Raw genomic sequence first — 15,156 nt, 5'->3', positions numbered from 1 at the left:
CAACTCATGTTTCATGAGCTGAGGAACAAAGAAATCATTGAACTGACCTTTGGAAAGGATAAGGCTATGTTGGTATTGGTTATAAAAACATGTGGGCTTTGGGATCCCAGAATCAGTTGCTTGGATATATTTCACTTATACTCGTAATGGAACAGTTTCCATTGCAGAAATTGAATAGTCATTTGTCACCAACCCTTCAGGGAAGCAGAGACACCTGCTTGGCAGCAGCACCACACAGAAATGCTGAACAGCTGTGGGACCCTTGGGATGGGAGGAGCAAGGGAGACTTTCTGTGTTTAAGCTCTCTTGGCAGTCCAGAGTTGGGCTAATATTTTGCTTCAATGGCTCCTCTGTCTTCCTGTCCTGTGATACTTGGTGCATGAAGAGACAAGCATTAGTTTCTTGGCTGGAACAATTTTGTCTGACAGCCAGCTTTCTTTGGTTTGTTATGTAGTGGCTGAGGTGTAGGTGTTGATCCCTCCAGCATTTAATAACATTAGGCTATGGTGTCTACAGGCTGAGTCACAGATCCAGCCAAAAAAGTTGCACAAGGAGAAGGTCAGTTGCAGGTAAAGAGCATCATTATAAACTTGTTTCAACTGGCCTGATGAACCTAGAAAGACGTCCTGTGTATTGGGAAAGCATCATTGGGTAATAGCAATAGACTTGCTTTTCTATCAGATGTTGAAGAAGTTAGGATATTAACTATCAAAGACAGTTTTTATGAAGTCTTAAAAGAATAAACTAGGAGGTACATGCCCAAATAATTCTGTTGTCTTGCTTGTGGAATTGCCTTGGTATGATTAGAAGGTTTGAATTTAACCTATTCTCTCTTGTAGTGCAAAGAACAAGGATTAGAAAACAAGCAAAGAGAAAAAACTTTTCTCTGACTGGCATGTGCAGCTGAGATAGCTGCAGCTACTTCCAATGTAGCTGCTGTTTGAAGAGCTAATATTTACTCAAGCAAATACTTACTGATTAGAAACAGGCATTTTTTTTTTTAAATGAAGGACACAATGCTGTGTTAAGCAGATTTTATACTTCTTTCCAATGTGCCACTAATGTAAAAAGAGACGGCAGAGATGCCGTTTATTTTTAAAAGTTTTATCTTCATGATATGGACTAGTGTTCATTAATATCAAAGATATCCACCAGAGAACAGAAAACATTCTGAGGATATTTCTGTTTCTTCCATAGACTACCAGCTCAATCCCAGAAGATGCTCAGTGCTCTGACTTCAAATATAAACCAAACCAGCCTGAAGGATATGGAATATCAGAGTGGTATGAGGGCCTTCTGGAACAGTGGTCCTTGAGGGAAGTATGTCCTGCAGCCACCTACAACCTGTGCACAATGCTTTATGGAGTGCAAATTGACATCTGTTGCTGCAAGGCAAACATGATAACCTCAGCCTGGGCTTTAGCACACATAAGCAACATCACGAGCTTTGCAAACTGTTTGGATTTAAACATGACTTAATGTTATGTTTTGGTAGAATAAATGAATGGGAACACTAATCTTCTTGTTCAAGGCAATAACACTTGTGAACTTAGATGGGCTTTTTATTGTTTTCCCATGCTAACTATTTCCAGATGGTGGTAGTTTCAGGATAAAAATATTTTAATATTTTACACACACTAAGTGACAGATGGTATCCTCTGTTGCAAATAAGTTTCTTTGTTTCAGTAAAGTACAGTAAATTAAGAAGGTAAAATGAGATAAAAGGACAGAATATTTTACCTTCAGCATCAAATTGCCCCGCTATATTCTTCTTTCAAGAAAGCCTGTAGAGAAATTATAGGGAGAAAATAAAAAAACCTAAGCAGGACAGAAAACACATTTTTTTAAAAACATGCATTTTAACCTATGCACTCTGAAGTAGAACAGGGGAGAGTGGAAGGGTTTCTATGGAAAACCTCCAAGAGATCCCTGAGGGTGATTGAGAAATGTGATTTCATATGTCACAGTGCCAATATACAAAACTAGTAATGGCATACATACTTCCCTCAAGAAACACTGTTCCAGAAATATTTTGAGACAAATCTCCTGAATCTTAAAATAGCCCCTTTTTTTCATAGTTTTGAATAAACCTGTAAGAGAGAGAGAATTAAAAAAACCAATCCAATAAAAACCAAACCAAAGAATCCCCACACCCCCAAACCAGACTTCTGCCTATAAATATGTGCTTAGTTTCTTTAGCTTTCCTTAAGTGCTTTGTTGCTTTATAGCGTTAGCTCTACCCAGTTCTCTCCCCTGATGATTTTAGATTGCTTCTTAGGAGTTTAAGTTAGCTACTACTTGTTCCTGTACAGTCCACAACATGTAAGGGCAGTTGGGTCCTATGATAAATAACAGTCTGGCAGTTTAGAGGGACATGAGTATAATTTTAACAAAATTAGTAATGCCCTTAAAGCTTGTCCCCAGAAAGTCATACAACTCCCTGCCTCCTGTATTTGATGTGGTACCTCCCTTGTGAATGTAATGTACCTGTGGCACACAACTGGGGCAGTGCAGGTGGGTTTTGAAGAACACAGGACAAGTCTCAATGCCAGAGTTCAAAAAGCAGCACTGTCCTTTCCCCTCAGGAGGGAGGGAGTGTGCCTGCCTGGGTACACATGGAGCTTCCAGGGCAGGCAGGCAGGGACTGAGGAGGGGCTGCTTGGGCCACTCAGCACTTACATCATGTCTGTCAGGGACTGTAAAGGGCCTTTATGAGGCTGCCTATGATTTGTTGCAGGGTGGGCTTGGCTGCTGGTGTTTATTTTTGCAAATATTTCAAGACCCTGCCTTTACTTTCTTTCTGTATATAACAGCATGGTCTCGATCTTAATCAGACCTTCAGCTCAAACCTGTTTTATGTCAGAAATGCTATTGATTGCATGGTCCTTGATCCTGTTGACTAAGACATGCCTAAGTAGACCTAAAATTTATTTCTCATTCTCAAAAACAGAGCCAAGACTTTACAGCCTGACACATGGATTTCTAGGGAAATTTTTAGGTCAGCTAACCAGTGGGTGAGGAAAGAGGAAGGAGTGAGCCAGGGGGTTTAAGCATGCATATCAGTGCTCCCACCCAAAGCAGCTGCAACCATGTACTCTTCACAAGCCTGCCTGTGACTGCCTGGAAAGCCTGTGCCTCAGTGTGAACTCACTAAGGCAACTATTACACCCATTAGCTTACAAAGAGAACTTATGAGAAAGAAACACATGCTCACAAATGGAGAGTGGATATAGCCTTTTCCTGAACAAAACGTGAACTCTGTCAACGGAAAAAAACCACACAGAATGGTGCTGAAAGGCAGACATGGCAAATAAAGAAATTCTATTCTTGGTGCTGGCACTACTTCACAAGGCAACTTGGCCCTTACTCTGAGAACTTAAAAACTTCATGTCAAGTGATGGATAGTAGTATGGTCTCTGTCTGATCCTTCTCCTCAGAAATGCTGCATTTGTGCTCAAAAATTAAAAAATCAGATAGAGATGTGAACTGCATATTTGAATGCTGAGTGGCTGAGGAAGATTAACTCATTTTCCAGCAGCTTGATGCATTAGTCACCTACAAAATAAAAGAGCCATCGATAGAAAAAACAGCTGCTGTGCTGCAGGTGAGGGCAGAATCACCAGCTTAGTGCAGACACATCTGTGCTGTCTAGACTGTCAGGGTAACCCAAGCATTGCAAGGGTTATAATAGATAATTTTGCTGTTGGAAATGATATTGGCTCTGCTATAAACCTGTCAAAATTGTCAAGAGAGGCTTCAGGAGAAACTGCATTTTCCTAGGAGGCAGCTGGCTTTGGTTTAAACCTCAGTTCTTTCAGCCATCCTCTTGCATACTGACTTTGTTCCCATTCTTTCTTTGGAAAGGGACCAGGCCTTCTGTGCTAGCAGAACCTGGGTACAGGTTCCAAGATTGCTGAAAATTATAAATAATATGACCTTACTTGCCATGTAACAAACTTGCATGATAATTCATAGCTGTTCTGCTATTGTAATTCAGTCTACATTGAATCCACAAAATTTGGCTGTGCCTCAGTCACTCAGCTCTCTAAGCCTCTGTCAGGGCTGGAGCAGCAGTTTAAATGAGATGGCTGCAGCCATTACTGCTATTTGAGTAATCCCCCCTTCCAGTGAATTTTGTTGAGACAGAATTTCTTGAGTCAGCTGAAGAACAGCTGTGTGGGTTAGCCTTGCTCACCAATGGAAGCATTTTTGCTAGAGGTACAACAAGATGGGTTAATGTAGCAGCTTAATTTCATGTCCCAGCTCATCCAGATGATTTTGGCAAAGAAGCAGGATGCCATGCCTTGCAGGCTGGTGAGAGGTGACAGTTTTCAGGAGGGGTTTGGTGCAGAGGAGGGTTGTCACAAGAAACTGAGGGGTGGAACTGCTGCTGATATAGGTAGACCTTGAAGATTATATGGGTCTGCAGGCTAGTCTATGTCAGGCCTTCTTACACAAATACCCTTCCTTTCAGAAAGGTTTCCTTTGTTTCTGACATCCAAGGCAGCTTGTCCACAAGGGAAGTGCTGAGCAAGATTATTGTCATGTGCTTCATAGAGAAGCCTTATATTCCTTATCCTTATACCTCAATGGATAAAGAACTGTGGAGACCCTGCTAGGATTCCTTTTTCTCCCTGAAGAGGCTGAGCCACAAACTCCACACTGTGCACTCCCAGTAGCTCCTGTCTCCAAGGACCCAGCACAGCAAATCAACTTCTGCTGCCAGAAGCTAGGGCCTCTGCAGGTAAAGCCCAGAGTGACAGCAGAGGTGTGGGGTATGGGGCTTGAACCCAGCTCTCAAAGTAAACTCCCAGCCTACCTTCTCTTTCTGAAAATAAACTATGCAACTGCAGGATCTGTGAGAGGCTGCAGTTTTACTAGTGGAACATTAGGCAAAACTCTATAAAATAAATGAAGCAATTCCAGTAGAAGCTGGGACAGGCACTGAAATTAGTGGCTGGAGCCATAAAGGCTGCAGAGCTAAAGCTACATGTTACAATTCATGAGAGGAAGCACATATCCACAGCAAATGGAGAGAAGGAAAGGTCAAGCACCCTAGCAGACATGAAAGATTTTATGTTTACGTTTCTGTCAAGTTTTTCTTCAAAATACACTTTTGCCATGTGTCTTGTTTCCTGATTCAAACTAAACTATTTTTCCCCATCAAATTAATTTTACTTAAGCTGGTTTGTTAAGAAGGGAAAAGCCAAATCTCAGTTTATATTATATGGGAGAAAAGATGAATTAAAAAAAAAAAAGCTTTTTGACTGTTAATGATACCTGTGTAACTGCCATAAAAACTTGCAATACGTGTGCCAAGAGGCATTCAGGTAACCCTGAAAAGCCAAAAGAGGGGTTATTCCATTTTAGATGTCTCATTTTAAAATCAGGTGGAACTTTCTGCTAATTCTCAGCACAGATTTTTTTGTGTTTTGTGGGGTTTTTGGATATGTTTTTGTTACATATAAATGAGATACACACAATTCTGGTTGGACTAGGTTTTATGATCTTACTGAAGTAAAAAAACACTAAATCAAGGATGCCTTCAGTATGTTAGCAAACTGAAGAGCAAGAGTACATCACCTGTTTATCATGGACTGTGAAGCTCAGTAGGTTATTGCTGGGAAACTCTTTGGAGGATGTTACAGTCAAAATGAATTTCAAAAAGACAGTCATACTACAAACTGAATCCTTCAGGGCTGTGTGTATATATCTTCTCACTTTGATGTAGGGCCTACACTTCTGGAAATCTGTTTACAAACCCTCAGTTTTTATGAGATTAATGCTATAGGGAGTCAAGGTTGCAGGGCGAGTATTAGGAAATTTGAAAATAAAATCCTTTGGAAAGGACAGAATTTTTCTCTATACTTGTATTTTCTGACCCTGTGACTAGGTCCATGAATAGTGTTTCTTATATTTCTGTGATTATCAAAGTCACACTGAAGTCTGCTACACAACCTTAATCAATAACTCTGATTTTTTTGAGCAATGGTATATTATACAAACAATAAAAAATAGGTGCTTCAAAGCTATTCTTGTCTGCTTCTGGGTTACTAGAGGAAATGAATCAGAGATTAACAAAACCCCTGCATCTAGAGCAGGCTAAAATTCAAGGCTCAGACCCATTTCAGTGCTCAAAGCACATTTTGTCCCAGTTTTGGTTTACTAAATTTAAATAAAGAGTAGTTTAACAGTGATTCCAAAACTGTAGAAGTGAGGTCAAAACAAATCCTGGTGTTTTTTGTATTTTGAAGCAAACATGCTAAATTTAATCAGCTACTAAACCCAACTGCTTAACTTATCAGTAAAAGTATTTGTGATATATAAACAGTGCTTTGACTCACCTTTAATGATACTTTTACTTACACACATTTTCTTATTTCTGCCATATTCTCAGGACTGCTCAGAACCAGTTTTGGCTCCAGCATAAATTGCTGAAGAGTTATTTATTTTTGCTTATTAAGTGTGAGCTAAACACTGTATAAACTTATTTCTTCAAAGTACTAAGAAGTGATGTTTTGTTTATATCTAATTCTTTGATGACTTTGCACGAGAAGTCATAAATGCACTGCAAGGGAACACAAAGGAAATCCATACATGCTGGAGGTCTTTCTCCTGACTGAAATTCTAATCATCTACTTGACGTCATGGAATTATACAAAGGTTTAACCAATGTCAGCTCCTGCCTTTTTCTTCTTAATGCTGTTTGCTTCACATCTGCATTTAATCTCTGGTTAAACAAATCAGAATTTATAGAGTTTACCCCACAAATTGAGAAGTTTCTTCTCTTGTCTCCTTGTCCACATACAAACTACTTGCTAATAGAGCTGGTGCTTATCTAACACCCTTACTCACTATGCCTCCTAAATAAATAAAGATATGAATCCAAAGGCAAAAAAATTCCATAGAATAGCTAGTCCTGAGTATCTTGTGGGTTTTGCAATAAGAAACACAAAAATGTTGGCAAAGTTCTTACTGGAACAATCAAGAGATGAAGAAGGCTATCATCACTGCCTGGGTACTATTCAAGAGAGATAAATGTAAACCCCTACATTAGGACAATTATCAGCTGCATAAATATAGGGTGGAAAATAAGTGGCTGGTGGCATTTCTTCTTAAAAGAGCCCATGGGACGTACTGATCACAAACTAAGCAGAAGTCAACACACTCATGCTGTTGTGAGAAAAGCAAACACAACACCGAGATTTCTAACCAAGAGTAGAGCCTGCAAAATGGGTGAAATGTGCCTGTTCTGTGCTGTACTCAACAACAGCAGGGCTTCATCTGAAATATGTGTATAGTTTAGGCACTGCACACTAAGAGGAATATGAACCACTTGAGAATTCAAGGATTATTGATGAGGAGGAGAAAATTAGTATGACAAAAGTTGCACAAACTGAGGTTGTTTAGCCTCAAGAAGAAAATGCTCAGAAAGGGACATGACATTCCTCATAAATGAAAGGCTCTTTGAAAAGGAAGGGGAAGAATGTCAATGCCCCTGTGCCATGGATTACTCATGTATTAGAAAGGAGCTTTTTAGACACTGCCCACCTGCCCATATTGTTCTTCATCTGAAACATGGAGGCTCTGTATCTGGATTCTATGTGTTCAAAAGAAACACAACGGCACAATTACAATTAGAGAAACAATGACTGAGAACTATCTCACTGTTAATATTTTGCAGGGCAACAGACAGTGATAAAAAGTGAAGGTCAGATCACTGCTAGTGGGTACTGTGAAGGTGAGCACATACAGTTGTAACAGAACAGTTGTATAAAATCCAACTACAGCTGTAACTACAGGAGATGCTGCTGGGCCTTGTCTTGTAGAAAAATATGAGAATATTCATACAGTAGCCACCATGTATTGCCAGTCATAAAAAAAGGCTAATACAATCCTTTTGATATGTGTACAGGGAGAAGAATTTTAACTTTACTTCTGTACCTGGCAATGGAATGACTGCTGCTACACTCATTCTAGTAGGTACAATTCAGGTTCAATGTTGCAACTTGGAGAAAGTTCAAAAAATTGTCAAGAGAATGATTCAGGCATTGGGAAAAAAGCCCACCTACTTTACCTATGGATAAGAGATGGCTAAAATTCTCTTTAAAAATAATTTTCTCTCCTTAATAGTTTAGGCAGGAAGAATTGATAATGGGTTCTTCAGTCCAGCAGATGAATGTATGACCATTGTATGTCAGCATACTGATTTTTTTTTGCTACCTTGAGACCAGTTTTCAAACAAATAATGTTCTTTGGCCTGATTCAAAAGGCTGCTGGTACACACTAGAGGTGGGACATGGAAACCAGCAGGCAAAAGGCAATGGGTTACTGGAGAGAAGAAAAAACAAGGCCAATCTTTTCTGGCAGCAGTGCAGACATCTGGGAGATTAAAGTAACCACATAACAAAGGCCAAGGATATCTTCCTGTGCATCAGAGGGAGTTTGGAACAAAGGCTAACTTAGCATTCTGGATTAATGAGGCCAGTCATTTGCAATCTGGTCGAGCTGAGGCAAAAGGTCATTTTTTAGAGTTCTCCTTCATAGGCATGCTAAATAACATTGATAGAATGCATTAGCTTGAGCATTTACTCTCCCTTGTTACCCAGTATAAATTACCTTTCCTAAATGTTTTCTGAAATGTCCAGCTTTATTGTGAATTGTTCAAAGCAAAATTTCTTGCAAATTTCAAACACTTAACAATTGAAAACAGTAAGGTTTTGTTTGAAAAAAAACAGTCACAAAGAAAAATAAGATACATTTCTGACTGAAAATAAATCTGCCAGATGTTAATATTTTCCAGCAAATATTCACCTTCAGTGGGCCACATATATAGATACAAATAAGACCCCACCAATTATCTTTTCTACAATGCTTTTCAGGGATTATTTTACCTTCCACAAGCTGCACAGACACTTTGTGAGCCAGAATCTCTGGTCCAGTCAAGTCAGGTTCTAAGGTAGCTTTGAATGACATTCAAAGTTCCCAAATGCTGCACTCCCCAGGATACAGGCCAATACCTGAATTAAACAACAGACGTTCATTGCAACTGATGTGTGGTTTCCCACAGTCCTGAAGTCCAAGTATTTAATCTGTCCTGGAAAAAACCTCCCCCTAAAAATCCATTATAAATAATGGATTCTCATGCAGCACAACTGGAATAGACTTCTCAGTGCACAACACCAAATCTATATTTGTAAAAGGACAAATGGAGCCAACTGAGTGATTTCACTGGCTAGTGATTTCTTTGAAATAGTTTATCACATACATGAAAATACACTGCAGTGCCTCGCTTCAGAAGTCATCTCTGTTTTCATTTTCATTAAGTTATAATATTTATCTTGATGATTAAACTCTGGAATGTGTGAATTCAGTGGCATCATAGAAACAACTGTATAATATCTGTTTTTGTACCCACATATAACCTACATTTGTACAGCCTGCAGCTGCCCAGGAAGGCAGCACTAGAGAAGTTAATTACACATGTGCAATATTTAAAGGCTGACCCACAAATATTTAAGAGCTGTAGAAAACTCCTAGTTCAGCCTCTTAATCTCCAACATTCATACAGACACAAGCAAGCTCACATCTAAATACACATCACATATAGGAGATTTAAGTTCTTCAAACAATTTAAATAAGAAATCCACAAAACAAACTCAAGTATTAATGCTGATTGCTAGAGCATGCCAGCATTTCACAACAGCTATAAATGTGGGAGATTCAACATTTTTGCACTCCTCCTGCTGCAGGCACAGCTGAGGAATGTTCAGACACTCTCACCCACAGCTATATTAGGCACATGTCTCAAGTGCAGAAGCAGCTTTATAAGTTATACTCCAGACAATGGAGGCTTAGACGTATAACTCACTGCACTGATGCATTCTTGTGCTGTCTGTTCATTTAGTATTGTACAGAACAAACGTGCATCTTTGCTTTCCAGCTGAAATGTAGCTGCTCTCAAAGAATTTTGTTTTATCACCTGTTTATATGCAAGCAGGGCCAGTTGGGAAGGGTAATGAGATTAATGTTTTTTCTTGGAATTAGAGGTGAGTTCTAATTGGCTGGACATTGCTCCTCTTTTTTTACATATCCCTATTATTCAACTCCCCTTGTTTAGCTTTTCTGGTGCAGAACTTAAAATAAATCAAGAGGCAGATTACTAGATCTCCTAAAAGCTGATTTTAAGTTTATAGTCAACCTTATGAATTGACATTTCTGGGCTTGTATGTTTATACTATTCCTTTCTGATCATCTGTGACCCACTGCAGAAGCTCACAGTAGTAGTCTTATAATAAAGTTTCATTGCTTTCAGGTGATTTCAGGAATGATGTCTCCTTGTTGCAGTGCAGAACTGTCATTTAAAGTATCTATGTGCTATTTTTAACTCTCTCACTGTCTGATAGGAGAACATTGGCTAATCCTCCAAGCCAGTCAAAGTAGTTTCTATTTCTTTTAAAAAAAAGACAGTACTGTTGACCTTTCTTGCTTTGAGATCTCTTATTGAGACCTATGAAATGGGTCTCAATAAATGACTGCAACTCAGAATTTATTCTCACCACAGTTGTATGTGACAGCTGTATGTTTATGTATTCCATCAAGGAGGCAAGTACTCCAGAAAACTATATAAAGTAAAAGTAAAGTAAAATACAATTGTGATAGGCAGGTAGAGGAAGTTACTCTATCTGATGACTTCTAGTAGCCTTCTGGGAAGGGGAGCCCAGGTTGGTCCTCTTTTCTGACTAGATGATGCATTTGCAAAACACTGGTAAATGGTCTCTTCCAAGCTACCAGGTCTCTAGAACCACAAATAAAATAAATGTGAGTGATATAACTACTCCTCCCCACTCAAGAAGTATAAAGTTCCATGCTTCAGTTCAGAAGGATATGAGCCTAAAATATCCTTTAGTTTTATGATTTTTCAATGTGCATATCTAGATGTAATGTTCTGGTTTACTTAGTGAATTTATTATTTAGATCCCTAGAAAGGAGTAGGAATGAAGCAAGAAGACAGGGCTGAAAACTCAGGTCCAAAACATTCAGAATTAAAGAAGATTGATACAAAAAGGGAAAACCAGTTTCCTCATTAACCATGAAAAGATTCAGAACAGCTGGTTTAGAAGTGCTAAAGCCACTTTTCAATTCTGGAAACATTATTGACTCAGAATAGAAAGAGGGTCAGGTCTTACACAAAATTAACTACACCAACTGTGAGCAAAGTTAATACCTCTTTTCAGTGGTCCACAAGAAGAAAATAATTCTATTAAAAATTGGGATGGAACCACTTTTACCCCAGGAAACCAGTTCTTGCTGGTCTGAAAAATGAAATAAAAACCCAAATGAAATTAGAGTCCAGCTACTTATAAACTTTGCACTAATTTGTTCAATTCTGTTGCATTCAGCAACTAGCATCCTGTCATGCTAAGTGGGCATGACTTACTGCAGGCACTTGTTTAACAAAACAATCTTCTAGACACCCTAGAAAGTTTATTGTTAAGGCTTCTGAATTGGCCTAGAAGTTACAGCTTATATAGAGTTTACTTGTGCTTTACATCTTTGCAGATACCAGTACTTAATTTTTAAACTGAAAATGAAATGTAGCCAAAAAACTTTATTAAGCGTTAAACCAATTTATTTAAGGAAAGTTACTCTAGCCACAAGATTGAAGCTCTCCTGCTGTTTACTTTTCATTGCTTGGTTCCCAGTCTATAGTTGATATTTTCTGTTTTGCAGAAACAGTGTTCACTGTTTATGGGCTGACATCCCATCTTTCCTTAGTTCTCCCTACTCTAGACTAAACAATGCCAACTCCTTCCACCCTCCCTCATACTGCCTTTAGACTGTTGCTCATTCTTTTTACTTCTCTCTGGACTGTCTCCAGGGTGTCTACATTTTTCTTCAAGTATGGTGCCCAAAACAGTCTCCTTGCTACTGGAGAGTGTCAAGGAGAGTGGAAGAAGCACTTTACACATTCTGCATAAAATGTTTGTACTTCAGAACTGCTTTATTTGGCTTAAAATTGGTGATAGTTGGTGGGAGCTTTTTGAACAGTTCAGCTGAAGATGTATGTTCAGAGTCATTCCTTGTGAAAGCTGGTTTCAGGTGTAGATTTGTTTGTAAATATGTCCTTTCCTTTACTACAAGGCATGCCAGCAAATCAGGAGGTAAGCTCTGATTTACTGTGCAAAATAAAGTGCTCTGTACTTTTATACTGAAACACTGCTTCATGAAAGGCAATTGAACACCTGTTAATTGGATTTCACAACTGGCTCTAAAACCTTACATGTAGCAACATGTTATTTAGTATTTATATTTGGTTACGAAAATAGTCTTAGTGAATGCTCTAGACCCGTGCAGTCTAAATATTAATTCTAATCATTGGCAACACCTCCCCATCTCTTACTTTGTATTGCCTTAAACTGTGCTGTATTTTTTGAAGAGGATTTGGAACAGATCTTAATGAGATTTTCCTAGCAGAATTTGAAAGATTTTGTTTTTCAAATACTCACCAGAGGTCAGTGGTCTATTACACCTAGTACTGGGCAAACATGAAACAAATTCAGCAAGTTTGGCTGGTTTTTTTTTGAAACACCTCAAAAATAGAACTTTCTCAGGCATCTAGTACTATAGTCTCTTAGTGCTTAATTATAGCTGTATAACTTTGCATGGGAAAATATAACTGGGGCTGCACATCTCCACAATATTGTCCTTTGCTGTAGAGGAGGAGAGGTAGAATAAGTATATTTTAAATTACTGTTCCACTTTCATGCCATCACTATGAAGCAAGTCTAAAACTCGAAAGAAGGAATGAAAACAGAAATTCTTAGCTGTAAAGCTCTGTAGTCAGTGTTCCCTTGAAGACAAGTAATGACGTCAGTGAACTAACTTCAAGGTTGAGTAAATAAGATTAAAATAATAATCTATAACCTGGGAAATTACAGAAATCTTCAGTAGGCTGTTTTGAAGACAGACCAAACAATCATTAGTTTTGGGGAAATTGCTACTGCAAACTATTTTAACTTTTCCAGAAAATTCCCAAAATTCCTTCTCTCCACTTGCCACTGCTGGTTTAAAAGCAGATAAGAAGGGATTTTGATGGTTTAATATGTAACTAAATCAAAAAGTGGTCTAGGGCAAAGAAGGAGAGTCTTTTGTGTTGTTTTTGCTGAGGAAATACCATAATGGCAGCCAAAAAAACCCAACCCCACAACTACACTTTGACTGCCCTAACTTATCTGTTATGCAAAGCTTTTATGTGTTTTAAAGTATTGTTTAAAAAAGAAACCTGAGGATATGCAAAAGATGCACTAGTACAAATATGGTGATATTTATATGTAGTCTGTATTTATTCAGCTAAGCACTGCCAGTAGGTATGCTTTTTTTTCTTCTTCAAAGCCAGCTGAAATTTAACTTCAAAATACTGACAAGAACATAGGAGCATAATGTTCTTGCATGCCTGAAGCTATTAAATGTTGTGAAATCAAAGTGGGCAAAATCCACATTAACATGAAGAAAACTGACCATCTCTTGGTCTTTATTGTCAGACAGAAATTTGTGCAACTGATATCACTTCATGATTTTGGCATTGGCAAAACGTGCATGCCAGACACAGGAAACCAAGAAAAACAAGACAAACCACAGAAGCCTCCAAAACTGTATAATTTTTATAGTTTAGTGAGAAGATGGATGTTCTCACTGTGACTGACCTCCAAGAAACAGACATTTAAGCCAATACAAATATTTAAGCCTCTGAACATAAATATAATATTGGACACAGGACAATCCAGCTTAGTTTTGATCAGACTCTACTTTGCTTAGCAATTTACCTTATTTACTCAACAACAAAAATCCCCTAAACAAAACCCCACCAAAAATGTTCAATGGTTTCTTGCATTTAGCAACCAATCTCAGAAATCAGTGTTCTCTATATATAAAACTAGAAATTATTTACAAATCAATACTTATGTTATTTAGTTCTACCTAAAAAATGTTAACATTTAAAAAAAAATGTTCATTGTAATTCAGGTGAACATTGAAGGTCATTGTGTTTGCTAATGAAAATGGTTTTAATACACTAAAGTTAGCATTAGCTAATTTAAAATCATCTTTATTGGAGAAAGAATGGTGAGGTGAAATATCTAAAATTGTACTTCCTTTAACAGAATTAGCTAATTGTTAAAAAAAAGGATGCTAATAGCTGCTAATTGACCTCAAACATCCTTATTCACATGCAATCATAAAAATGACTCTACTGTATTGATTTGTGTGAGAAGGAATAAAAAGATTTAGGCAGAAATACTCAGTTGAATTTGGACAAGTCACGTATAGTTTCAAAACCATGACTGGATTTGGATGATCACACTCTCACATTAATTCTCTGTGATACTGCATATTTATAGGTCATATGAGAATTCTGATGAAGGAATTCTTCTGAAGGCCAGCCAACACTTTCAAAAGTGAAGCTTAATTAGACCACCATTAGTAAATTTCGTTTTTCTGGGCCAGATATACCCTTTTAATATTGTTTAGCAATGCCATCAATTTTGTAAAAATACCCTGAAGTCCTACTGATAAAATTAGAAATATTAGTTATAGATATTAAAAAGGTATACTTACTATTTTATGAGATTATAAAGCCAGCAACAGTCATGCCTCTGTTTGCCATTTGCTTTCAATTCCTCCTACTCACTTCTTGCTTTCCAACTACCCAACTCTTAAATGCCTGCTTTTTTAAAATCACCAAATTCTTTCCTCCATATTTTTTTTCCTTTTTCTTTTCACTGTGTTGTATTTTATTCTCCCCAGGCCATCATAACCTGTAATAATTTCTCCTATTCTGATATGTAATAATTTTTACTATGGAATATTAACCCTACCCTACTAAACTCAGGAATGAAGTCTCGCACCAATTCATTTCCATTTATGTTCTTGTACCTTCCACAGAGCAAACACCAACACAATAACTCCACATTAGAAGTATAAAAACTTAAATGCTATTATATGCTTACACATGCTGCATGTTTACATGTAATGTATCAGATGCCTCTATTCCTGAAAAGAATCCTCTGTAATGTGAAGTCAATACCCAAGATCTCCAAAACACAAATCAGGAACTTTACAGAAGTATTTTTAAGAAATCTGCTTTAAGAACACACA

The sequence above is a fragment of the Serinus canaria genome, chromosome 3 (assembly GCF_022539315.1).
Source record: "Serinus canaria isolate serCan28SL12 chromosome 3, serCan2020, whole genome shotgun sequence".
NCBI lineage: Eukaryota > Metazoa > Chordata > Aves > Passeriformes > Fringillidae > Serinus > Serinus canaria.
Note: the sequence above shows the minus strand (reverse complement) of the source record.